Genomic DNA, 26,868 nt, shown 5'->3' on the forward strand with positions numbered 1-26,868 from the left:
GTTGGAAATCCAGTTTGTCTTACCATAGCAAGAGATCATACTGACCACTTTGCCAAAATGCTGGTATACTGCGGATTGGCATGAGTAACATTTATTCATCATCAAATTGAATATGGTTTGAACTGTATCCACTTCTCAAAATCACTTACACATCTGATATAAATTGCTTAATCTAAGAGAGCTCGTTTGCAAAAAAGATGTGCTACAGTTGTTTTGTTTTTTTATGTAAACATAGCCTCAGCATTAAGACTGTGTGCATTGACATACTCGCATAGTGTAAATTTCTCTTCACTTGCTCCATGATAAGTACCTCTTCCACCTGGGAATAGAGTTCAAACAGACTTTGTTTCATTTGTTTTATCCAGTTGAATTCTGAAACGGTGGCTCAGTGACACGCCATATACAAAGGATCTGTCCTTACGGCCACAGGTTTGGTTCCAGGTTTGGGCCTGCAGCCCTTTGCTGAGTGCCATTCCCAAAGAATTCTGACAGGACTGTGATGTACTGATCAAAGAGTTCCTAGGCCACATCAACTGGTTGCAAATGTGTATCCATAAAAATACCATGCTGCTATCCATCCAAGTAAGATTTTGTTGTGTTTATCTGTTATTGCCTCAGGAAGCACGTTGTCAGAAATGTTTACAGCCGTCCACCATTTGTCAACTTTTTGGCAAAGCAATTAACATCATTGATTGAATGTGTCTTGCAATTAGATGCTGTTCCTGTGTGTTAGAGATGTCCAGATGTAAACTGTTTGCAAAAATTTGAGTAGGGAGTTAATAGTTGCACCTTAAAATTACAATTACAAGCACGTGTCTCACTGCATGGGTGAAGGTAAGTATAAGTATGTCATTCAAAATCATGATAAAAAGTCATAGTGTAGTATGTTGTCAAAAATCATGAAAAAAGGTCATAGTATAGTATGTGGTCCAAAATCATTAAAAAGTCATAGTATAGTGTGTCGTCAAAAATCATGAAAAATATTTTTTGTATAGCATGTCGTCCAAAATCATGAAAAAAAGTCATAGTATAGCATGTCGTCAAAAATCAGGAAAAAAACATCATGGTATAGTATGTCGTCCAAAATCATGAAAAAAGCCAAAGTATCGTATGTGGTCCAAAATCAGGAAAAAAGTCATAGTATAGCATGTCGTCCAATATCATGAAAAAACATCATAGTATAGTATGTTGTCCAAAATCATGAAAAGAAGTCATAGTATAGCATGTCGTCAAAAATCAGGAAAAAACATCATGGTATAGTATGTCGTCCAAAATCATGAAAAAAGTCAAAGTAGAGTATGTGGTCCAAAATCATTAAAAAGTCATAGTATAGCATGTCGTCCAATATCATGAAAAAACATCATAGTATAATATGTTGTCCAAAATCATGAAAAGAAGTCATAGTATAGTATGTTGTCCAAAATCAGGAAAAAAAAGTCACAGTACAGCATGTGGTCCAAAATCATGAAAAATAGTCATAGTATAGTATGTCGTCAGAAATCATGAAAAAAAGTCATAGTATAGTATGTCGTCCAAAATCATGAAAAAAAGTCATAGTATAGCATGTCGTCAAAAATCATGAAAAAAAGTCATAGTATAGCATGTTGTCCAAAATCATGAAAAACATCATAGTATAGCATGTTGTCCAAACTTATGAAAAAAAGTCATAGTATAGCATGTCATCCAAAATCAGGAAAAAAAAGTCATAGTATAGCATGTTGTCAAAATTCATGAAAAAACATCATAGGAAAGCATGTCGTCCAAAATCATGAAAAAAAGTCATAGTATAGTATGTCGTCCAAAATCATGAAAAATAGTCATAGTATAGCATGCCGTCCAAAATCATGAAAAAACGTCATAGTATAGCATGTCGTCCAAAATCAGGAAAAAAAGTCATAGTATAGCATGTGGTCAAAAATCATGAAAAAAAGTCACAGTATAGTATGTGGTCCAAAATCATGAAAAAAAGTCATAGTATAGTATGTCGTCCAAAATCAGGAAAAAAAGTCATAGTATAGCACGTCGTCCAATATCATGAAAAAGTCATAGTATAGCATGTTGTCCAAAATCATGAAAAACATCATAGTATAGTATGTCGTCAAAATTCATGAAAAAACATCATAGGAAAGCACGTCATCCAAAATCATGAAAAAAAGTCATAGTATAGTATGTCGTCCAATATCATGAAAAAAAGTCATAGTATAGTATGTCGTCCAATATCATGAAAAAGTCATAGTATAGCATGTCGTCAAAAATCATGAAAAAAAGTCATAGTATAGCATGTGGTCCAAAATCATGAAAAATAGTCATAGTATAGCATGTCGTCCAAAATCATGAAAAAAAGTCATAGTATAGTATGTCGTCCAATATCATGAAAAAAAGTCATAGTATAGCATGTCGTCCAAAATCATGAAAAAACGTCATAGTATAGCATGTCGCCCAAAATCAGGAAAAAAGTCATAGTATAGTATGTCGTCCGAAATCATGAAAAAACGTCATAGTATAGCATGTCGTCCAAAATCAGGAAAAAAAGTCATAGTATAGTATGTCGTCCGAAATCATGAACAAAAGTCATAGTATGCACCTTATTCCTGGGGGCGCAACAATTATGAGTGCAACTTCCTGTGAGACACCGGAAGTTGCAGTGAGCCATTGGTTGCTAGCGGTTTTCGTTTCCCGTAGTGGTTTATTTGAATGTTTATTACTTTCTTTTCTAAACGATGATCAGCCCCCATTTAAAAATGTCCTTGCGCAGCTCGGGAACATGTTGCGCTGTTCACGGCTGTACTAACAACCAGACGAAGTTAAATCGGTGGCTACAAGAGCAAGTTTTGAGCATGCACCCCGGACTAAGAAAGAATGTTGTTGTGAGAATTGGTACAGTTTCCACCGCCTACCCAGGGATAAGGAACCCATAAGAAGGTGGCTGAAAAACCTTAACTTGAAAACACCACCTAAAATGTTTTACGTATGCTTCTTTCAATTTGTTGACAAAAAGCCCACGGAAGAACACCCGCATCCTACTTTGTGGTTGGGATATGACACATCACCGGCGAAGAGACGCCGGGTGCTCAGGAGGATTGACAGCGGTGTCACAAGAACATCAGGTATGATTTCATGTGTATGGAGGACACAACACTGTAGTATTAGTCAGACAACAACATGTAGTATTACCTTTTTCTGAACAGTTAAAATGTGACGTGCTTTTGGACTGCTGGTCAGTATTAACCTAAAAATGCCATAATTTCAGCACAGACACAACAAAATGTTCAACGATGCAGTATTTTAATCTTAATCTGAATTTAATATTGTAGCTGTTATTATGTACTAGGTTTTCCCTAGGTTTCTGGGTGTAATAAAAGTGTTATAATGGTAGAGAAACCCCTAATGCATCATGTCTTGATAATTATGTACTGTATTGTTACCCTCAGATGAGCAAGATGAGATGGATCAGGGCGAGGAGCTGTGCGCAGCTGCGAAGTCATCCTGTGATGCCCAAACACAGTGGTCAGACCCAGGGATGGAGGATCACACCTATTCAAAAGGGCCCACCATCACGTGTGGAATGCATACACCACCACCAGAAGTGCCACACCCTGTTGCTGACTGCATATTAGAGAGTGATGCAGACTACCTTGTGTATACAGGGATTCCACTCACAGAATTTCGAACACTTGTAGCCTGCCTACAACCATTTGCCCCAGCTTCACCATCAATGCCAGTTGTGGACCAAATTCTATTGACTTTGATGAAGTTAAGAAAAACTTTGTCATGTTTGATCTAGCACGCCGATTTAAAATATCACAAGGTCAGGTCAGCAAGACAATGGAAATGTGGCTAGACATTATGTGTGAACACATGAAGGATCTCATTGTGTGGTTGCCTCGTGAAACCATAAAAGCAACATTGCCAAAGGCTTTTAAAGAGCACTTTGGTAACACAACCTGTGTAATTGACTGCACAGAGACAGTTTTACAAAAAGCAAAAAACCTGGATTCAAGAAGTGAGTATACAGTCACTATTATGCAAATAACACAGTTAAGTATTTAGTGACTGTTTCTCCCTCTGGAGTAATTATGTTTATTTCTGACGCTTATGGTGGAAAATGCAGTGACAGGTACATAACACAAAACTCAGGTTTTCTAGGCTACTTACGTGCTGGAGATGAGGTGATGGGTGACCGTGGGTTCACGGTGAGGGACTTGCTGGAGGAGCGTAGGGTGAACCTCATCATTCCAGCATTCACATGCAGAGGGTGCCAGCTGACCAACGAGGGGGTCACACATACACGCCGCATTGCCCATGCTTGCATTCATGTTGAACGGGCAATAAGGCATCTGAAGGTCTACAAGATTCTCTCACAAACAGTGCCAATCAACTTGGTGCCCAAAGTTGACAAGATTCTCAAAATCTGTGCAGGTTTAATGAATTTAAGAGCTGAGCTTATTTCAAATGAACAGTGAGAAGACATTTAATGTTGCACTTAAACACACAGATATGTAATTACGTATATAGATATTTACATACTTACACACATAAATACATACAGACATTTCATTCACTGAACGTTTTTGTAAAACAACTGAGGTATAGCTCTACCTTATTTTTAACATAACTTAAACACGTAAAGTGCTCTATCTTTTCAGAGCTGCATTTGTTGTTAGACTACTTACCTACTAATCAAAACTTGTTTAGTACTTTTTTTATGCAACGACAGTTCAAGTAATGTGACGCCAGCTTGTGAATATTTTCTGAATTCTTGTATGCTCTAATATGTATTTATGGGATCTTTTATTTTTATTTTTTTTTTATTTGGAACATACCAAAGTATTGTATTGAAAACGCCCTTTTTCCTTGTAGCAAAAATAAACAACTGAAAATGTCTCATTTTCCTTCATACAGTGCTCTTTTGTTGTCTGTAACACACATTACACCTGTTAAGTGCTTACTGTATTTTCAAGAGATTCAGATATTTGGGGCAGAGCAGAACCTTCTTTGCAACAAATTCATCCACTAATGTTGGAAGCATATGTGAAAAGTAGAAATTCTGGAGGTGTTTCATGTGTATGTCTGTAAAGGCTTTGTCAAATGAAATGTCCAACTCCAGGTGCTCAGATGGTGTCCAGATAACCAGCTTGCAGGTCTGCAGGGTCAGGCACATCATTGTCAGTTGGACCTGGAGGAATAAATGTAAAATATGGCTTAGAGTTTATTTTAATGAAGGCTGACAAGTACCCTCTCACATTAGTTCATACATTATAATTAACAAAATTTACCCACTTGGAGGTAGTATCCACGTGGCCCATTGGGAAGAATTAAATACCTCCCATCTTCTAAGCATCTGATGTCAACATTTGGCTGACTTAGTAACTCTGCAAGTGATGTGCTGCTCTTTAGTGGACACTTGATCTCTAGGAGCTGTGTTGAGTCCAAAATTCCTTCTGGGCTTGCTCCAAACCAGGGATGGTCAGGACACACCACCAGGCCTCTCCACTCCACTGTGTGCCTTTGAGCCTCCATGAGCTGTATGGCTTTGTCCTCATTTTCTTTACCATATTTAGTGGCAGTATTGCCAGTGAAGGTGGGGTGTAAGTGTTCATTGAGGAATTTCTGTGGGTTAGTAGTGCTCCGTTTAGGCACTCTCTTTGCCGTGCTCGCAGTCAGTAGCAGCTTCCTTGCATCATGCCATAGTTGTGATGCGCTCTGTACTTGTCTGGTCTCTTTGCTCAATTTCTCCACCTGAGCTGGGCTTAGTTGAACATAGGTTTCATACAAACTGAGACACTTCCTGTAAGTCAGCATTGTGCTGTGCTCTGTATGGGGCTTCTGTAGATCACACTGGCTCTGAGAAGACTCATTATCTACATCTAATCTGTAGCACTGTTGAAGGGGGCCATTCGTCTGCAGCTGATATAGTGGGGCCATCACAGAAGAACTGATGTAAGTTTTAAATTCTTCGTGATCCTTGAAAAGTTTGGGGACACACTGTGCTGATGACACACTTGTGGGATCTGATGTTGATGCTGATGAGCCTTCATGAATATGGTCTGCTCTATGACGTTTAAAATTTATGTGCTTCATCCTTTTCAGCTCAGCTTCCTGCACTCTGGACAGAAGACCTCTCTCTCTGACATGGAAGAGTAAAACATAGTAAATAAATACAAAGAAAAGAAGGTGTAAATCAAATGTGATCAAAGTGTTGCACAGTAACTAAATATCTGCATGTTGCAGACACTGTAATAATCAGAGGAAAAAGACATTTAGGGACTTGAATGTGGACAAATGTGCTCCAATCAAACACAGAGATGAGCTCAGAGAAAAGTCCTCAGGCTGTGTGAGTCCATGTATAAACACATTAAGTGTCCAACAGGATAAACAGTGGGACCTGTAAACTATGTCAGTGTTTGTTGTTCTTCTTCAAACCTTTACAGATTAGTTTTCAGCTCACTGAAGCTGGCAGACAAACTGTTAACGGATATGACGCGTGTCTAACAGTCCCGCGCCTCTCCAACTGTTTCCTTCCTGTGTCAACTTTACTTTCACTTTGAAGGATGGTGGTGACGCAGCTTGTTTCCTCCACCTGCACCTCCAGCTGAAGGTAATAGAAGCCGTTTAAAAGCCTTTGACTCGTTCACACAGGCTGCCGTTAGTTTAGTTCGTCTAGAGACAGCAGGACTTTAATCTAACACGAGTGTGACTTGTCTAACAGAGAGTGTGTGGAGGAGGCGGAGACGAGCCGCTGCTCTGCCGCTGTCTGAGCCTCTTAAGGCGGCTGAGAGCAGCAGTTAGTGTCGGTGAATGTTCCGTCAGTAGATTTATACTACAGGACTGATGTGGAGACAGCAGGAAGGAGCTTAGCAGGGACTCAACCGGTGGTTTGTCAACACACACCGTAAATGTTGAACTGCGTCACAAGCTGGCGCTGCTCCAACAGCTGCTGGAGACGTCATCACGCTGCATTCAAGGCCCTCATGCTGCGTTCAAGGGACAAAGTGCATAGTAATGCATAGTAATGGGACTGGTAGCCTGCATGTGGACAGTTACTTATTTGTTGTGTTTTGCTTTATGGGTATGAGCAGAAAGTTTCTTGCAGAGGGTGGTGTTGGTTATCATGGTTGGGCATGTGTGTGTGTGTGTGTGTGTGTAGATATGTGAGTGATGTCATCAGGGTGGAAGGGAGAAATCGGGTCTCTCAGTTTCCTATATGCAGGATCAGGATTTAGACATTGATCCTGAGAGTAACTGTTTTAAGAATGTTAACAATAAGTGCTGTTACTATAGTGAAGATCAGTTTAAAACAGATATAAAACTAGACAATGGCATATCAATCATCCACTTCAACAGTAGAAGTCTTTACACTAACTTTCATAACATTAAAGATGATTTAAGTCAGTTCAAAACACCTTTTAGTGGAGTTGCAATTTCAGAAACCTGGCTGAGCGCAGAGAAGGGGTAGATTTTGAGCTGGATGGGTATGACTTTAAATTCATGAACAGAAGAAATAAAGCAGGAGGAGGGACGGCTATCTATATAGATAAAACCTTCAAATATAAGATTGTAGAGAGCATGACTAAGGCTATTGATGATGTGTGTGAATGTATTAGCGTTGAAATCAACATGGAAAGACAGAAAAATATTCTTGTCAGCTGTGTTTATAGAGCTCACAGCTCCAATGTTGATACATTTAGAGAAATATTGGAGGGTTTGTTTGCAAGAACCGAGCAAAAGGTCCCATTCATTTGTGGTGATTACAATATAAATCTATGAAATCCTAATCAGAACTCATCAACCGATGAGTTTACATCTGCTATGTATAGCATGAGTCTATATCCGGTTCTAACTAAGCCTAGTAGAATAACTTCCCATTCTGCCACCCTTATTGATAATATATTTACTAATCATTTGGAAAATAATATGGTGAGTGGATTACTAATGAATGACATAAGTGACCATTTGCCGGTTTGTGTGATTTATGAATGTGACTGTCGCAGGAAGAAAGATATTAACATAACAATATATCAAAGAGTAAGAACAGAAGATACTATAAAGGCACTTAGAAGTGAACTAATATCCCAGGATTGGACTAGTGTGTATGAGGCGGAGGACGTTGACTTGGCCTATGATTCTTTTTTAAATACCTTCATATCAGTATATGATAAACACTGTCTAATACAGCAATGTCAACTGAAACCTAACTGCCTGGATAAGCCCTGGATCACAAAAGGAGTGTTAAAAGCCTGTAAAAAAAGAACACTCTATATAGAGAGTTTCTAAAGCATAGATCTAGAGATAAAGACATTAAATATAAGAGATATAAAAATAAACTAACAGATATTATTGGGAAATGTAAGAGAAATTATTAAAATACCTTACTAGGAAATAACAGAAATCATATTAAGGGCACATGGAATGTAATAAATAGGATTATCAGAAATAGCACTACCCACTCAAGTTACACAGATCATTTCATTGAAAATGAAAAGGAAATATCCAATAAGAATGATGTGGTGGAGGGTTTTAATAACTTCTTTGTGAGAGTCGGACCCAATATGGCAAAAGAAATAATCCCTCCACACAAGGGAGGAGATTCTAAATCTCTGATTGACAGGAATCCAGCAACAATCTTTTTGTGAGAAGTTACAAAAAATGAAATAATTGACATAGTGAACAGATTCAAGAGCAAAACATCTCTAGACTGGAATGGGATTGATATGACTTTGATCAAGAAAGTTATAAGCAATATTGCTGACCCTCGAACTACATCTGCACTCTATCATTCAGATTGGGTACTTTTCCTAGTACAATGAAGACTGCTAAAGTCATACCTATATATAAAGCAGGAAACAAACATCTGTATACAAACTATAGGCCAGTTTCATTGTTATCACAGTTTTTGAAAATCCTGGAGAAACTCTTTGTGGAACGGTTGGATAGTTTTATTGAAAAGCATCAGTTACTTATAGACAGCCAATACGGCTTTAGAACCAACAGATCTACTTCATCTACTTCAGTGTCACTAACACAAACCAAAGCTTCCAGTGTTATTCCTTTTTACATCCTGAAGGTTTTTACCGAGGGGTTTGTTCATGTATCATTCACAGCCTGATTTACAGAACTTGTTATTCCTACAAATATGGCCAAACACTGTTTGTTTGTTTTTTATTTTCTGATTTATGGAGTGATAAAAAGAGATATCCAAATGTAACTCTGTGTAAATATCTAACTATAATGTGACAACAAAATGAAACAACGTTTTTAAACCTGACTTCATCCAATGTAAAGATTTTTGTTTTGGAAATGTATGCAAATGAGTGCATGTTTGATTAGATGATGCATCATTTGCATATTTAAACACAGAATGTGAGAGTTGTAATAACAAAAACAAACTTGCCTTACGGTAAGTAATCATCTGGGGATGTTTCATGGTGATATCTACATGTTCACCTGCAGTGTGTCCCCTTTAACTTTATGTTCTCATATGTTGAATTGTTTGAAATGTTTGCAGGTAAATTTCACACTGAATCATGTTCAGCTGACCTGCTGTGCTCTGAATATCAGACTGACATCAGCTTAATGTGCTGGAAAACAACTCCAGTATTTCTCTGATAATTTAGGGTCCTGCTGTGCAACAGAGGGCACACTGTTTATGATTCATCTGGCTTATTTCTTAATATTGTCAATCTTCTGCTGTATGATTGGGCTCACTGCTTGGCCCACAGCGTTCCTAAGACATTCACAAAAATACATCAAAACGTGCGCAGTGATCAGAAATAATTTGCTCTGACTTTTCTCAGAGATTCTCCAAGCTGTTTTGAAAGAAAATGACAAACTGTGATCAATTTTCCTGTAGAAAATAAAGACAGATCAACATGAACAGAGCTCAAACCACTTCACTTTGGAGCTTTACCGAATGGACAAACTTTGACAGAGAAAAATGATTTGAAGTTTAAACAGCTCACAAGACTTTGGACTTTGTGTGTGCTGGGCTGCAGCTGGATGACTCCATCTAGTGGAGTGATAGTAGAAGTAGAGCAGCTGCTGTGTGACTGCATTCAGCTGACACTGATATGAAAGAGAAAATAACAGCAGCTGATCTTTTGACAGGAGAAATGATGTAAAGGAGGATTTGAGTTGATGTGCAGATGAATGATGTGTGTTTCCTCTCCAGATGAAAGTGTGTGTGAGTTGAGCAGCATGAATGGGTGTGAGGACAGAGAGGAGGGAGTCCCTCCCTCTAAAACCACTCTGTGTGGGGAACATGACAGCCAGACCAAAGCTCAGAGGTGAGATGAGGATCTCTAACTGTCCATGACTCTTCTCCATGTCACAGCTCAGCACTCAAACCTCTCTGTGTGTGTTGTGTTCATAATGAATTCATGTGTCCATCAGGATCCATCAGAGACCAGACTCTGCTGGACCTGGACCTGGACCTGGACCTGAACCCAGCTGTGTGTCCTTAAAGAGCGACAGGTCAAAAGGTCGACTCATTAATTTTAAAGTCCATCAGCCCTCTGCTGCAGAGAGGTGAGCTCTTAATAACATTATAATTTTACTGATTCATGTTTTCACTGTTATTTATCCAGAGAAGTTCTTTTTAAACGGTATGTTTATTTTTAGCATCGCTCTTCTTCTTCTTCTTCTTCTTCTTCTTCTTCTTCTTCTTCTTCTTCTTCTTCTTCTTCTTCTTCTCTGGTGTTTGATCCAATATTCTCTGTTTTTAATGCCTCCACTCCGTCAACAGCTGTGGCCGGAGACATCACGTCTCTGGGTTGTCCTTCCGTCTGTACGTCTCATTCCCGTGAACATGACATCACAGAAACACTGTCAGGGAATTTCTTCAGATTTGGCACAAACGTCCACTTGGACTCAAAGATGACCTGATTAGAATTTGGAGGTCAAAGGTCACTGTGACCTCACAAAACATGATGTTGGACATTACTCAAGAGTTCATATGCTGAGTTTTAGTCCTGGTTCGACCCAATATTCACCTTTTTCTAGCCGTGGTTTGGTCCGTCATCTGTTGATTTGTTTAGCCCTGACTTTGTTCAGTCTTTTACAGAAAATGAACCAGTGATACACAGACTGCAGTGATTCCGTGTGAAGACCTTTTATTGTTTAGTTTATTAAACTTCTTGCTGCTAGTGACTGAAGACTGAAAAGTTCATTTCATCCTTTTTGTACTGAAGGTGTTTGCACACCAAGTCTGAACTCACTGATTGAAATAGTTTTCTTGTTGATAGCTGGTAGTTTCTCCAGAAGCTACTGTGGCTGGAAGGTAAAAAATCCTCTTTGTTTGTTTGTCCTTCAGGATCCATCAGAGACCAGACTCACCTGCACCCAGCTGTGTGTCCTTCAAAAGTGACTGGTCAATGCGTGAACCTATTTCATTTAAAGCTGGACAACAGTAAGCTGAATATAACATTGATGTTTTAACTACTATTGTGTCACAAACCTGAGAAGGTGAGAGCTTTTGTCTCAGAGTGTGAGGTTGTTTTGTAGAAGCAGTAAGCTGTCTGTTTGTTACCTGGCAGTACTGAGCAGTAACTGTAGACTCAGAGTCAAAGATCCCTGAGGAGGGAGTGGATCATCACTCCCAATCTCTGCTGTGCTGACACTGAGAATTTTCAATGTGATGAGAAGGAGTTTGAACTGGAGTCGATGACCTAAAAGCTGCAGAGAGCAGACCAGACGGTGGATTCTCAGTGGGATCAGCTGTACTAACAACACTTGGTTATCAGAGGGAATGATCTGATTCAGTGTTCTTATAAAACATGAGCTGAATGATGATTGACCTTGTGTCTGTCTCTGTGTGGACAGTGTCTGTCTCTGTGTGGACAGTGTCTCTGTGTGGACAGTGTGTGTCTCTGTGTGGACAGTGTCTCTGTGTGGACAGTGTGTGTCTCTGTGTGGACAGTGTCTCTGTGTGGACAGTGTCTGTCTCTGTGTGGACAGTGTCTCTGTGTGGACAGTGTGTGTCTCTGTGTGGACAGTGTCTCTGTGTGGACAGACATAATGTGAGCTGATTGTTGATGGTTCCTCCACAGAGTGGACCAGGAGAGCTCAGAGGTTCCCAGTGGTCAGTCTGCCCAGCAGCATCAAACACACCTGGACTCCATATTTATGGTCTGTACATGTACAACAACTACTTTGACATCTATTCTGTTCACAATCATCTCCATGCTGCACTTTTTACACCAGTGGATTGTCAGTGTGTCCAACATGGATCTGATGTTTGAGTGTGTCATTCATATAATATTCTGTTCCAGCTGCTGGAGGAGAACATCCTCACTTTTGTGAAGAAGGAGCTGAAGAAGATCCAGAAGGTTCTGAGTCCAGATTACCCAGAATGCTTCGAGAGTCAGAGGGAGGATGAGGAGGTGTTGGAGGGTGAGGATGAAGAGCAGAGGAGGAGCAGCAGAGAGGCATTTCTGAAGATCACACTGCACTTCCTGAGGAGAATGAAGCAGGAGGAGCTGGCTGACTGTCTGCAGAGCAGTAAGAGGATTTCTATAAAGACTGAACAGGATGGAAAGAGGAAATGGAGGAAACATGGGAGGAGTTTACATTTACAAATTCTGCAGACACACTTCAATGTTTCAATTCTCTGATTTTCTGTAGGATCCACTCACTGATATCATTTGTTGTTTGTTTATTCAGGAACTGTTGCTGCAGCGTGTCGACGTAAACTGAAATCTAACCTGCAGGAGAAGTTCCAGTGTGTGTTTGAGGGGATCGCTAAAGCAGGAAACCCAACCCTTCTGAATCAGATCTACACAGAGCTCTACATCACAGAGGGAGGGACTGCAGAGGTCAATGATGAACATGAGGTCAGACAGATTGAAACAGCATCCAGGAAAGCAGACAGACCAGAAACAACCATCAGACAAGAAGACGTCTTTAAAGGCTCACCTGGAAGAGATGAACCAATCAGAACAGTGATGACAAAGGGAGTGGCTGGCATTGGGAAAACAGTCTTAACACAGAAGTTCACTCTGGACTGGGCTGAAGACAAAGCCAACCAGGACATACAGTTGACATTTCCATTCACTTTCAGAGAGCTGAATGTGCTGAAAGAGAAAAGTACAGCTTGGTGGAACTTGTTCATCACTTCTTTACTGAAACCAAAGAAGCAGGAATCTGCAGGTTTGAAGAGTTCCAGGTTGTGTTCATCTTTGACGGTCTGGATGAGTGTCGACTTCCTCTGGACTTCCGCAACAATGAGATCCTGACTGATGTTACAGAGTCCACCTCAGTGGATGTGCTGCTGACAAACCTCATCAGGGGGAAACTGCTTCCCTCTGCTCGCCTCTGGATAACCACACGACCTGCAGCAGCCAGTCAGATCCCTCCTGACTGTGTTGACATGGTGACAGAGGTCAGAGGGTTCACTGACCCACAGAAGGAGGAGTACTTCAGGAAGAGATTCAGAAATAAGGAGCAGGCCAGCAGAATCATCTCCCACATCAAGACATCACGAAGCCTCCACATCATGTGCCACATCCCAGTCTTCTGCTGGATCACTGCTACAGTTCTGGAGGATGTGATGAGGGTTAGAAGGAGAAGACGGCTGCCCAAGACCCTGACTGAGATGTACATCCACTTCCTGGTGGTTCAGACCAAAGTGAAGAACATCAAGTATGATGGAGGAGCTGAGACAGATCATCACTGGAGTCCAGAGAGCAGGAAGATGATTGAGTCTCTGGGAAAACTGGCTTTTGATCAGCTGCAGAAAGGCAATGTGATCTTCTATGAATCAGACCTGACAGAGTGTAGCATCGATATCAGAGCAGCCTCAGTGTACTCAGGAGTGTTCACACAGATCTTTAAAGAGGAGAGAGGACTGTACCAGGACAAGGTGTTCTGCTTCGTCCATCTGAGTGTTCAGGAGTTTCTGGCTGCTCTTCATGTCCATCTGACCTTCATCAACTCTGGAGTCAATCTGATGGCAGAACAACAAACAACATCCCAAAGGTCTAAAGTCTTCAGAGACAAACCTAAACTCACACATCTCCACCAGAGTGCTGTGGACAAGGCCTTACAGAGTCCAAATGGACACCTGGACTTGTTCCTCCGCTTCCTCCTGGGTCTCTCACTGCAGACCAATCAGAAACACCTACGAGGTCTGCTGACACAGACAGGAAGTAGCTCACAGACCAATCAGGAAACAGTCCAGTACATCAAGGAGAAGATCAACCAGGATCTGTCTGCAGAGAGAAGCATCAACCTGTTCCACTGTCTGAATGAACTGAATGATCGTTCTCTAGTGGAGGAGATCCAACAGTCCCTGAGATCAGGACGTCTCTCCACAGATAAACTGTCTCCTGCTCAGTGGTCAGCTCTGGTCTTCATCTTACTGTCATCAGAAGAAGATCTGGACGTGTTTGACCTGAAGAAATACTCTGCTTCAGAGGAGGCTCTTCTGAGGCTGCTGCCAGTGGTCAAAGCCTCCAACAAAGCTCTGTAAGTGTGTAGAGATTCTGTTCATTTCATGGTGCTTTAAATGTGCTGCTGATTGATTCAATTCTGTTCATTATTTCCTCTCCAGACTGAGTGGCTGTAACCTCTCAGAGAGAAGCTGTGAAGCTCTGTCCTCAGTTCTCAGCTCCCAGTCCTCCAGTCTGAGACACCTGGACCTGAGTAACAACAACCTGCAGGATTCAGGAGTGAAGCTTCTTTCTGTTGGACTGCAGAGTCCACACTGTGCTCTGGAAACTCTCAGGTCAGGATTCATGAACCCATTAAAGAGCTTTTAAATCTGATTTACATCAGTGGATAAACAGCTAACCTGTGTTGTGTCTGCTGATATGATCTGTCAAAGGACCTTTAACTAAACTTCATCAGTAGTTTCTAGACTCAGAAAATTGTTTTCCACAAAGTCTTTTATCATTTCCTTTTGTTTTGAATTATTAAATAACACAGATGATTTGAAAGATTTATTGTAAATCCAAATCTGGACCGGGGCGGCTGTGGTTCAGGAGGTAGAGCGGGTCGTCCACTGATAACAGGGTTGGTGGTTCCATCCCCACCTCCTCTGCCATCACTGTGTCAGTGTGTGAATAAGCAGTAAACACTGTGTGAAGCACTTTGGATAGAAGCGCTGTATAAATGTCACCATGTTACAATGTTTGGAGCAAAATGTACCTGAACAATAAACAAACATACAGCCAAGTGTTCACAGGAGGGTTCTTCAAGCTCTGGTTTAATGACAGACTCAAGCTATTTTGTAGTCAGTGTGAGATTGTTGGAATTGTTTAGGAGCTGGGTGTGGGATGTTAGCCACTGCTGCTGTGTTAGCTCGTGCTTACTTGGCAGAGAGAGCATTAGGAGAGCAGCTCACGGACATGGTCCTTCAGCACAGCTTCAGACTGCAGCAGCAACTACTTAGAAGTCAAGCAAAAAAGAAAAATCCTGCTTAACATGATAAACATGAATAATAAACTTGATCCTGTCAGCAGGCATAGTGAGCATGTTAGCATTATGGGATTATTATGTAGCTCAAAGCACCTCTGTGTCTAAGTCCATCCTCACAGAGCTGCTAGCATGACTGTAGACTCTTTAACATTCAGATCACAATGACATGGTTACAGTTAACTCTCTGATTCAGTCATTGTATTGATCAGTTATTGATTTGGAGACAGTTTCTTCTTGTGTTTGAGTGACACAGCAGGACCCTCAGATGATCTGCCATGTGTGTTGTTTTGTGTGTTTGCAGTGTGTCAGGCTGTCTGATCACAGAGGAAGGCTGTGCTTCTCTGGCCTCAGCTCTGAGCTCCAACCCCTCCCATCTGAGAGAGCTGGACCTGAGCTACAATCATCCAGGAGACTCAGGAGTGACGCTGCTGTCTGCTGGACTGAGACGTCCACTCTGTCCTCTGGAAACTTTCAGGTATGGTCAAGTTACAATTTGTTTCAAGGCATTTGAGATATTTCTACAAAATATGAGTTTCATTTAATGTAAATGTAAAGTCCACACTCAAAATATTAAAACCAATGTCATTTGTCTTTTTCTTTTCTTTTTTTCAAAATGAATTGGAACATCTCTCTAAAGTTTCAGCTCAATTTAATGTAAACAGCTCCTCTCATGACAGGGTTTTATATATGACTGTACATCAAATCTTTAAATGTTTCCAATGTATTTTGTTCTTATTCACATTCTCATGTTGTACATCACAAAATATAAATGCTGGCTGAGAGTAAGAAACTGTGTGTGTGAGTGCATGTGTGTGTGTGTGTGTGTGTGTGTGTGTGTGTGTTACTTTGATCACTGTTTCTTCTTGATTTAGTCATGAGTAGCTGTCACGTCTTCCACATGTTTCTAGTAAAATACTGCAGAGATTTAAGTGTGTGGAAATCCTTTTCTACCAACCTGGACTCATTGTTGTTTTCAGACTGAGCCGGGTGGAGCGGTAGCTATTCTGCATCATAGTAACACTGCAGGAATTTCAACCTGTGCTGAGAAGAGACTTTATGCTGTGTCACTGAGAGTCTAAACTGAATATTTTAACACAAATATCATTTGTCTTGTTGTTCATTATTTCCTCTCCAGACTGAGTGGCTGTAACCTCTCAGAGAGAAGCTGTGAAGCTCTGTCCTCAGTTCTCAGCTCCCAGTCCTCCAGTCTGAGACACCTGGACCTGAGTAACAACAACCTGCAGGATTCAGGAGTGAAGCTTCTTTCTGTTGGACTGCAGAGTCCACACTGTGCTCTGGAAACTCTCAGGTCATCTTCAGTTACAGTTTGTTTAAATTGAATTGAAACATCTCTGTAAAGTTTCAGCTCAATTTAATGTAAACAGCTCCTCTCATGACAGGGTTTTCTATATGACTGTACATCAAATCTTTAATTGTTTCAAATGTATTGTGTAGCATTCAGATTCTCATGTTGTATGAAATATGATTGCTGGTGAGATCAAGTATGTCGTTAATGCTTTTTGTGACTTTGATTACTAGACGTTAGTTTATTCCTGATTTAGTCATGAGTAGTTGTCACATCTTCAACGTGTTTGTAGTAACACTGCAGGAATTTAAACCTGTGCTGAGAAGAGACTTTATGCTGTGTCACTGAGAGTCTAAACTCAATGTTTTAACACAAATATCATTTGTCTTGTTGTTCATTATTTCCTCTCCAGACTGAGTGGCTGTAAGCTCTCAGAGAGAAGCTGTGAAGCTCTGTCCTCAGTTCTCAGCTCCCAGTCCTCCAGTCTGAGACACCTGGACCTGAGTAACAACAACCTGCAGGATTCAGGAGTGAAGCTTCTTTCTGTTGGACTGCAGAGTCCACACTGTGCTCTGGAAACTCTCAGGTCAGGATTCATGAACCCATTAAAGAGCTTTTAAATCTGATTTACATCAGTGGATAAACAGCTAACCTGTGTTGTGTCTGCTGATATGATCTGTCAAAGGACCTTTAACTAAACTTCATCAGTAGTTTCTAGACTCAGAAAATTGTTTTCCACAAAGTCTTTTATCATTTCCTTTTGTTTTTGAATTATTAAATAACACAGATGATTTGAAAGATTTATTGTAAATCAAAATCTGGACCGGGGCGGCTGTGGTTCAGGAGGTAGAGCGGGTCGTCCACTGATAACAGGGTTGGTGGTTCCATCCCCACCTCCTCTGCCATCACTGTGTCAGTGTGTGAATAAGCAGTAAACACTGTGTAAAGCACTTTGGATAGAAGCGCTGTATAAATGTCACCATGTTACAATGTTTGGAGCAAAATGTACCTGAACAATAAACAAACATACAGCCAAGTGTTCACAGGAGGGTTCTTCAAGCTCTGGTTTAATGACAGACTCAAGCTATTTTGTAGTCAGTGTGAGATTGTTGGAATTGTTTAGGAGCTGGGTGTGGGATGTTAGCCACTGCTGCTGTGTTAGCTCGTGCTTACTTGGCAGAGAGCATTAGTAGAGCAGCTCACGGACATGGTCCTTCAGCACAGCTTCAGACTGCAGCAGCAACTACTTAGAAGTCAAGCAAAAAAGAAAAATCCAGCTTAACATGATAAACATGAATAATAAACTTGATCCTGTCAGCAGGCATAGTGAGCATGTTAGCATTATGGGATTATTATGTAGCTCAAAGCACCTCTGTGTCTAAGTCCATCCTCACAGAGCTGCTAGCATGACTGTAGACTCTTTAACATTCAGATCACAATGACATGGTTACAGTTAACTCTCTGATTCAGTCATTGTATTGATCAGTTATTGATTTGGAGACAGTTTCTTCTTGTGTTTGAGTGACACAGCAGGACCCTCAGATGATCTGCCATGTGTGTTGTTTTGTGTGTTTGCAGTGTGTCAGGCTGTCTGATCACAGAGGAAGGCTGTGCTTCTCTGGCCTCAGCTCTGAGCTCCAACCCCTCCCATCTGAGAGAGCTGGACCTGAGCTACAATCATCCAGGAGACTCAGGAGTGACGCTGCTGTCAGCTGGACTGAAGGATCCACACTGGAGACTGGACACTCTCAGGTATGAACACTGGTGGAACATAAAAAGGAGATATTTGTGTAGGAGGTCTCCAAGGAGAACATCTCCAGGAACAAACATGATAATTGCCTGTTGGTAATAACTGATGCAGTTTGGACAGATCTCTGCATGTTAAAGGAACTCAGACGCTACATTCAAGTGTGTTATCAACCTTGTGGACTGTTCCTTTATCAGTGTATAACAATATGTGTAGAGTGATGTAATGTCCATGTGTGCATGCTGAAAGAGGAAGTGCTGCTCTGACCCCCTCCTTCTTTCAGGGTGGAGCCTGGTGGAGTCCGATGGTTGAGACCAGGTGTGAGGAAGTGTAAGTGTGTTTTTAATTGATTCATGAAAACAAAGCATCTTCAAACTGTGTCAGCTTTTCTAACAAACTGTACTGCATGTTGCAACTTTGAGGTGTTTTTATACGATGAAATTGCGGGGGCAAGTGAATCTTACAAACTAGTTGTGATGCTGTCTTGGATTAGGAGCCTGTTGTTATGAGCATTCAGTGTATCTGACAGAATTAGGATTTGTTTTTGATGGTGGGGGGAAGGGTGGGGGCTGACAGCTGTTGCTGCCATTGGACGCAGCTTTGAAGGACCGTCTCAGTGAGTCGCTCTCCTCCTGCTGTCTCTGCTCAGTTAGCACGAGCTAACACAGCAGCAGCGACTAACATCTGACACCGAGCCGTTAAACTGTCCTAATGAGCTCACACTGACAGCAAAACGTCTCCAGTCTGTCATTAAACCCGTTAAAGGGATATTCAGCTGATTTCCAACCAGTTTTGTACCATGACAATGTGGGTAGTTTGTGTCAGTGAACTGTGGTAAACTTCCCTCCATCTGAGCAGCGCCCAGATCTCCCTGCTCATCTCTCAGCTCACATCTTTATTCTCTGGCTCTCAGGCTGTTGCTCCAACTACAGATTGTGCTTCAACATTTCCATGAGCTCACTCACTGATCGAGAGAGAGAACTGGGATAATATCACACAACTGAAGGATTTCTTCAGTTTTATCAGCAAGAGATTGCTCGTTGTTGAACTGAAAAGTTGCTGTTTAATGTCTGCAATGTGACTGATTTAACTGTAGATATGCAGATATGATACCTGTAAGTGTTTTCTGTATTTACAACATGTCAAACCTTTATTCTGATAGAGCAGGCCAACACAGCAACAGGAAACATGCAGCGTCCTCTTTGTTGGTAGTTGCCTAGCAACAGTGTTCATGTAAGAAGCCCAACATGTCATCAGTGGATGTATTCTTGTTCTACAAATGTGAAGAACAAGCCAAGAACAAGGCAGGGATCATTTCATTGGTCAACACTGTTGTTGATTAAAGATAGAAATAAAGCTCCATGGCTGGCCACCATCATGTGCCAAAACAGACAAGCTAACATCACATCACCCACCAGTGGGAGTGTTTATTGGTCAAATGCAGTGCAGTGCATTCTGGTAGTTGTAGGTTTTCTTCCTTTTGAGCAAAAGCAAATCCCACAGTCCTTTTCCTCTGTTGTCTCTGGTCATGTAGCACCAAGTTTAAAAGTGTTTGTGTCTTTCTACTGCAGACAGCCCAGTTTTATGAAAAGACCATCTTTCCAGCAGTGAAATACTTCTTTAATAACCACACACAGTTGAGCAGATGACACACAGCTGTACATGGCCGTGTCTCCTGATGACACAGGGCCAACTGATGCCCTTTTTAACTGTATTTTAGACATCAAGTCATGGATGGCAGTGAATTTCCTGCAGCTCAACCAGGACAAAACAGAGGTCTTAGTTTTTGGTCCTGAAGGCAAGAGAGAGAAACTTCTAGCAAAACTACAAGATTTTAAACCTTCACAATGTGTGAAGAACCTGGCGTCATTTTTGACTCTGAGCTTAGTTTTATTCCACACATCAAAAATGTAAGAAAGACAGGTTTTATCATCTTCAGAATATAGCCAGAGTCCGGCCGTTTCTCTCTCAGGCTAACACGGAGGTGCTGATGCATGCTTTTATCTCTTGTTGTTTAGACTATTGTAATGCCCTGCTGTCTGGTCTTCCCAAAAAGACCATCTCTAACCTGCAGCTACTCCAAAACTCAGCCACACGAGTGCTGGCGAGGACCAGAGGCGGGCGCACATTACAGCAGTTTTAAAATGGCTGCATTGGCTCCCGTGTGTTTCAGGATGGATTTTACGGTTCTTTATTAGTTTTTAAATGTCTTAACGGTCTTGGGCCATCTTATTTATCTGACCTGCTTTTATCATATCAACCCTGGCGGACCCTGAGGTCCTCCGGCACCGGCCTTTTAATCATTCCAAGAGTTAGAACTCAAACCCACGGGGAGGCTGCATTCAGCCATGATGGCCCTCACTTATGGAACAGCCTGCCAGAGAGCATCAGGACTGCAGAGACTGTTGATGTTTTTAAAAGGAGGCTCAAGACTCACCTTTTTAATTTGGCTTTTAACTGATTTCTTCTGCTCTTCTTTTATTATATTTTATTGATTTATTAATGTCTAATGTTCTTAATGATGTAGGTTTAAATCCTTATGCATGTTATCATTATTCTATCTCATAGCTGTTTTTATCCTACCCTATTGTCTTCTAGTCTGTTAGTTGTTAGCTCCAGTGTTTCCTCATGGGGGGCCTCCACACTGGGAGGTGTGTGCGGTCTGCCCGCGGGGACGTCGTCCTGGAGATCCCTCAGGCCCGGAGGACTGGGGGGCTCTGCACCATGTGTGGAGTCCACCCCGGTCTATCTGGGTCGGGGTGGTCTCTGTGGCCGTCGGCTGTGACGCCGCTCAGTGTGGATGAGCTCCCCATAGGTGGTTTTTCCTCACCTAGTGCCTCAGTGCCCTGTCTGTGTGTGTGTGTGTGTGTGTGTGTGTGTGTGTGTGTGTGTGTGGTGGGTTTTTCATTGTTTTTATTTAGTGAAGCACTTTGTTGCATATTTAATGTATGTAAAGTGTGATATAAATAAAGTTTGATTTGATTTGAATAACCGCTGGGTAAGGTTAGCTGTGTGATGCTAACAGTTAGCCTGTCACTGTGTGTGTGACTGTGTCCGAGGCGTGGAGCTCACACTCCTGCAGCAGGAGTCACATGATAACAGAGAGACAGAATCAATACGCTGCACGCAGCTCCACAATGAAATGAGATCTGACCTGTTTTTAAAAAGTCACATTTGTGGTAAAGTTGTGGTGATTGGATGAATTTGAGTTCAGTGTTGTGATGGCAACCTCCTGGAGGAAGTGATCAATGAACAGATGATAGATGAATAACTGCAGCTGTATTGTGTCTTCTTCTCTCCATCAGATTCCTGTGAACTCACCATCGACACAAACACAGTACACAGATGCCTCAAACTGTCTGACAACAACAGGAAGGTGACATGTGTGGAGGAGTTTCAGTCATATCCTGATCATCCAGACATATTTGACTACTGGGCTCAGCTGCTGTGTAGAACTGGTCTGACTGGTCGCTGTTACTGGGAGGTGGAGTGGAGAGGAGAGGTTTATTTATCAGTGAGTTACAGAGGAATCAGGAGGAGAGGAGACAGTACAGACTGTCTGTTTGGATGGAATCATCAGTCCTGGAGTCTGAGCTGCTCTGATGATGGTCGTTACTCTGTCTGGCACAATAACAGAGAAACAGAGCTCTCCTCCTCCTCCTCCTCCTCCTCCTCTGGTAGAGTAGCAGTGTATGTGGACTGTCCTGCTGGCACTCTGTCCTTCTTCACAGTCTCCTCTGACACACTGATCCACCTCCACACCTTCAACACCACATTCACTGAACCTCTTTATCCTGGGTTTGGGTTCTGGCCTAGTTCCTCAGTGTCTCTGTGTTCTCTGTAGGCGTGAGAGTCTCCTCCTGTTAGAGAAACCTTCTCACTGCTGAACACATCAGTTGAGTGTGTACAGGATGTTTAGTTTAGTTTAGTTTAGTTTATTTCAGTCATATATATATACTTCAAAGCAGCAAAAGAAAAGAACAATACAAAATTGACTGAAAAAGGCTCAGGCAGAAGCGAAGCTTATTAATGCCCGCCTGCTATGCATCTTAAGCTACACAATTCTTGGTGTCAAGTGGGAAGAGAAAAAAAACAAACAAAAATACATACATATATACACACATACATACGTACTCATGCACATACATGACTCTTTTCCCTTTTTTGTTTTTCAATTACAGCCATAACTCCTAAATATAAATGCACATAATGATTTCTTGAACATAACAAAGGAAGTACATTGCTTTAGTTTAAGATCAGCACTGTTCCACAGCTGAACCCCCTTAAAAGAAATGCATCTTCTTTTAACTTCTTTTTTAGCTTTTGGTAACATAAATTTGCTTCCATCTCTCAACTCATATTTACTCTGAGACACTATGAAGAACTTATGCACGCTGTCTGGTAATGTTTTATTATTTACTTTAAACATGATTTGCATTGTTCTATAATAAACCAAGTCTCTAAACTTCAAAACATGGGAATTTAAAAATAATGGATTAGTATGATCATAGTAACCGGCTTTGTTTATGATGCGTATGGCTCGTTTTTGTTGTAATACAATTTTATCAATAGTGGTTTTAAACGTAGATCCCCATATTTCCACACAGTAAGTCAAATAAGGAAGTATCAGTGAACAGTAAATTAAATATAAACTGTTGTGATTTAGCATGTCTTTGGTTTTGTTCACACAAGGTTTGGTGGTGAACAAGATGGCTGCTGCTGCCCCTCTGGGCTCAGAGTTACTCTCAGAGTTATTCTATCCATCAAAAATCAGCAAAATATAGAGCCATCCAACCAGGATTAAAAATCTGTTAAGGCTACACAGATGTTTTCTCATGATGCAGTTGGGAATTGCAGCCAAGTAAGTGGAACTTCGACTATTTTTTGGGACATACTTTCAAGGCCTGGAAAAGCAAGACTGTCGCAAGGCCCCGGAGGAAGTGAGCTGAGAAGCTGGATAAACTTAAATTGTGGGAAAGATGTCAGTCACAACAAAAAAGCTTGCAGAAGAATTAGAGGAGATTAAAAAATCTCTCAACTTCATGTCAGAGGAAATCAGCAAAGTGGTTAAACAACAGGACACACTCATGAGCCTCATGGGGGAAGTGCGTGAGCGAGGCTCATGATAAAACAAAGGGATCAGAGGATTGAGCTGCTGGAGCAAAGAGTGGATGATTTGGAGCAGTTCACTCGTGCTGGAGACATTATAATTACAGGATTGGAAACCAAACATCGCAGCTACGCTCGGGCTACAGCCTCAGATACTGCAGGTGAGGATGCACCACCTGAAGAATTACAGACACTAGAGGATCAAGTTGTGGCATTTTTGAACAATAAAAACATCACGATAGAGAAGAAACACATTTCAGTATGTCACACACTTTCAAATAAGGATAAAGTGAAACCCACAATAGTGGTCCAGTTTTCAAACCGAAAGCATAAAGTGGAAGTGTTGAAACAAGCAAGAAAGCTGAAGGGTACTGGAGTCTACATTAATGAGCATTTAACAAAGAAAAATGCAGAAATTGCCAGACAGAGCCGTGTGCTCAGAAAGGAGAAGAAAATCCAGTCAACGTGGACAAGAAATGGTAAAGTGTTTGTGAAGTCAAAGGGGTCACCAGAGCAAGCAAAGACTGTCATGATACGTAACATGACAGACCTGGACCAATTCAAGTGATAATTATGCCTCGGACAGTTGTAAAATGGACTTTACTGCAAGCTTGTTTTGTTTGTTTGTTTGTTGTTTTATTTTCCTCTTTAACATAGACAATACTTTAATTTTAGATAGGACAGTAAATCCTGATAGTGATCCTGAAATATGCTCAAATGAGAAATTTAAGTTAAGTTTTCTAAATGAGACTGATCACAAACAATTTAGTTTTGAAAATAATGTGGATCCTGAGTTAAATCTCTACAAAGATTTGATGAATGAGGCTAAATATTATACTGAAACTCAGTTAGATTGCCTTCATTTAGAGGGTTTTTCAATGCTACATTTCAATAGTAGGAGCCTCTATATTAATTTTGAAAAAATAAAAGATTATGTGCTATCATTAAAACGCACTTTTCACATAATTGCCATAAGTGAGACTTGGATCTCAGACTGTAGGTACGATAATTCTTTTCAGCTGGAAGGTTATGATTTTTTCAGTGCAAATCGGAAGAATAAGCGAGGTGGTGGCGTTGGTTTTTTTGTACAAACAGACTTTCAGTGCAAACAAATTGACTGTACAGTGGTAGATGATTTAATGGAAAGTCTCACAATTGAAATTGCTTCAGTACAATTCAAGAGTATTACTTTAAGTTGTATTTACCGGACACCTGGATCTTGTATTGAACAATTCACAACTACAGTAGTTGACTTAATCAGAAAAATAGGAAATAAGAAAATGCTTTTTGTTTGTGGTGACTTTAATATTGGTTTATTAAAATGGAAAGAGCATAAGTTAACAACTGATTTCTGTAATACAATGTTCAGTTTTGGCCTCTGGCCTCTTATAAATAAACCTAGTAGGATTACTAAGGATACTGCCACACTTATTGATAATATTTTTTCAACTGCCATTGTTCAAACAACAAGCAGGTTGCTCATAAATGATATAAGTGACCACCTTCCTATTTTTATGATCATGCACAGTACAAAGTCCTTAAATGCACCCCAGAATAGTGAACTTTTATTCAGGTTAAGACGGTTAAGAACACCAGGAAGACTAGAATCTTTAAAGGAAGAACTCAAAAGTTGTAATTGGGAGACGGTTTATGTGGAAAATCCAAATCAGGCTTATGAGGCTTTTCTAATAAAATTTCTAAATGTATACGATAAGCACTGTCCTATAAAAAAGTATTTAGTAAAAGGTAAAGACTTAAATAAAGAACCATCCTGGATGACTAAAGGCCTCCAAAAGTCATGTCAAAAGAAAAAATGCTTTATAAACAATTTTTGCAATTAAGAACCAAAGAAAGTGGACATAAATACAAATTATATAAAAATAAATTGACCACAATCATAAGACTACAAAAGAAAAAATTCTACTCTGAAAAAATAGAAGCTAGTAAAAACAATATACAAAAAACTTGGAAAGTAATAAATCATATTATTAGAAATAAATCCACAAAAACTGAATTCCCAAATTTCTTTTGGAATTTCAGTGGATCAAAAGTTGAGCATTTAACAACTTTAACACTTTTTTGTTAGTGTTGGACCTACTTTGGCAAACAACATTTTTGTGGACAATCAAAATAAAGAACTCTTTAATGGGTTAATCAAACGGAATTTAAATTCTATGTTTCTTTGTGGGATTGAAGAAAGGGATATCATTGACGTTGTAAATAAGTTCAAGAATAAAACATCAACTGATGTAAACTTTATTGATATGTGTACACTTAAAGAAGTCATCCATAGCATTGTAAAACCTCTAACCTATATATGCAATCTTTCTTTCCAAGCAGGCATCTTCCCACAAGACATGAAACTAGCCGAAGTAGTACCCATCTTTAAAAATGGTGACAGACACAATATGGACAATTACAGGCCAGTAGCTTTACTGCCACAATTTTCAAAAAATTTAGAAAAGCTCTTTATAAGCTCTCTAAGCTCTCTAATATTTTAAACGAACAACAATATGGATTCAGAAAGAAGAGAACAACTACATATGCAGTAATGACGATGGTTGAAGAAATAGCTAATGCCATCGACAATGATCTTCATACAGTAGGTATTTTCATAGACTTAAGTAAAGCTTTTGATACTATCGATCATAACTATTTACTGGAAAAAATGGAACACTATGGATTTAGAGGGACAGTTCACGCATGGCTGAAAAGTTATTTAGAAAATAGCAATATGTTCAAATAAACACAAGGTCACACAGCTGATGTTAGTTCTGTCCCACCATGTGTCCCTGGTTAGATTCTGGTGGGGGACCTTTGCTTTATGTCCCACCCCTCTCTGTCTCTCTCTGTGTCCATGTTTGCTGTCTGCAGCCCCGACGTATCTGTAAAGGCAACATGTAAATGATGGATTATCAAATCAATCATTGTTTATGACACTGAACTTCTGAACACATTGTCCCTGACTGTGTGTGAATAAAGACTTTATACTGCTGACTCATCATTGTTTGTCTCACTGATGTCAAACTTTACAAACTTCAGACTGACTCTACTTTTTCTACTGAGTCTGATAAAACAAGGTGACCAGCTTCATTTATTTGTTGTTTTACAGCACAATGAAATGTGAGCTGTAGCTCCTTCACACTGCACACACACACACACACACACACACACACACACACACACACAAAGCATATCTACACACATTTTCATTCCATAATATATGCAGTTACTTATATAGAAATGATCATTATGGATGGTTTGTTAAATGTGTTTAAAACTCATTTCAGCTCTA

At 40.4% G+C, this 26,868-nt stretch overlaps 1 pseudogene; it reads left to right on the forward strand.

Annotated features, from left to right (window-relative positions):
* The window catches only part of LOC125884806 (NLR family CARD domain-containing protein 3-like), a 105,756-nt pseudogene that overhangs the window by 45,014 nt on the left and 33,874 nt on the right, over positions 1 to 26,868 (forward strand).

The sequence above is a fragment of the Epinephelus fuscoguttatus genome, linkage group LG24 (genome assembly GCF_011397635.1).
Source record: "Epinephelus fuscoguttatus linkage group LG24, E.fuscoguttatus.final_Chr_v1".
NCBI lineage: Eukaryota > Metazoa > Chordata > Actinopteri > Perciformes > Serranidae > Epinephelus > Epinephelus fuscoguttatus.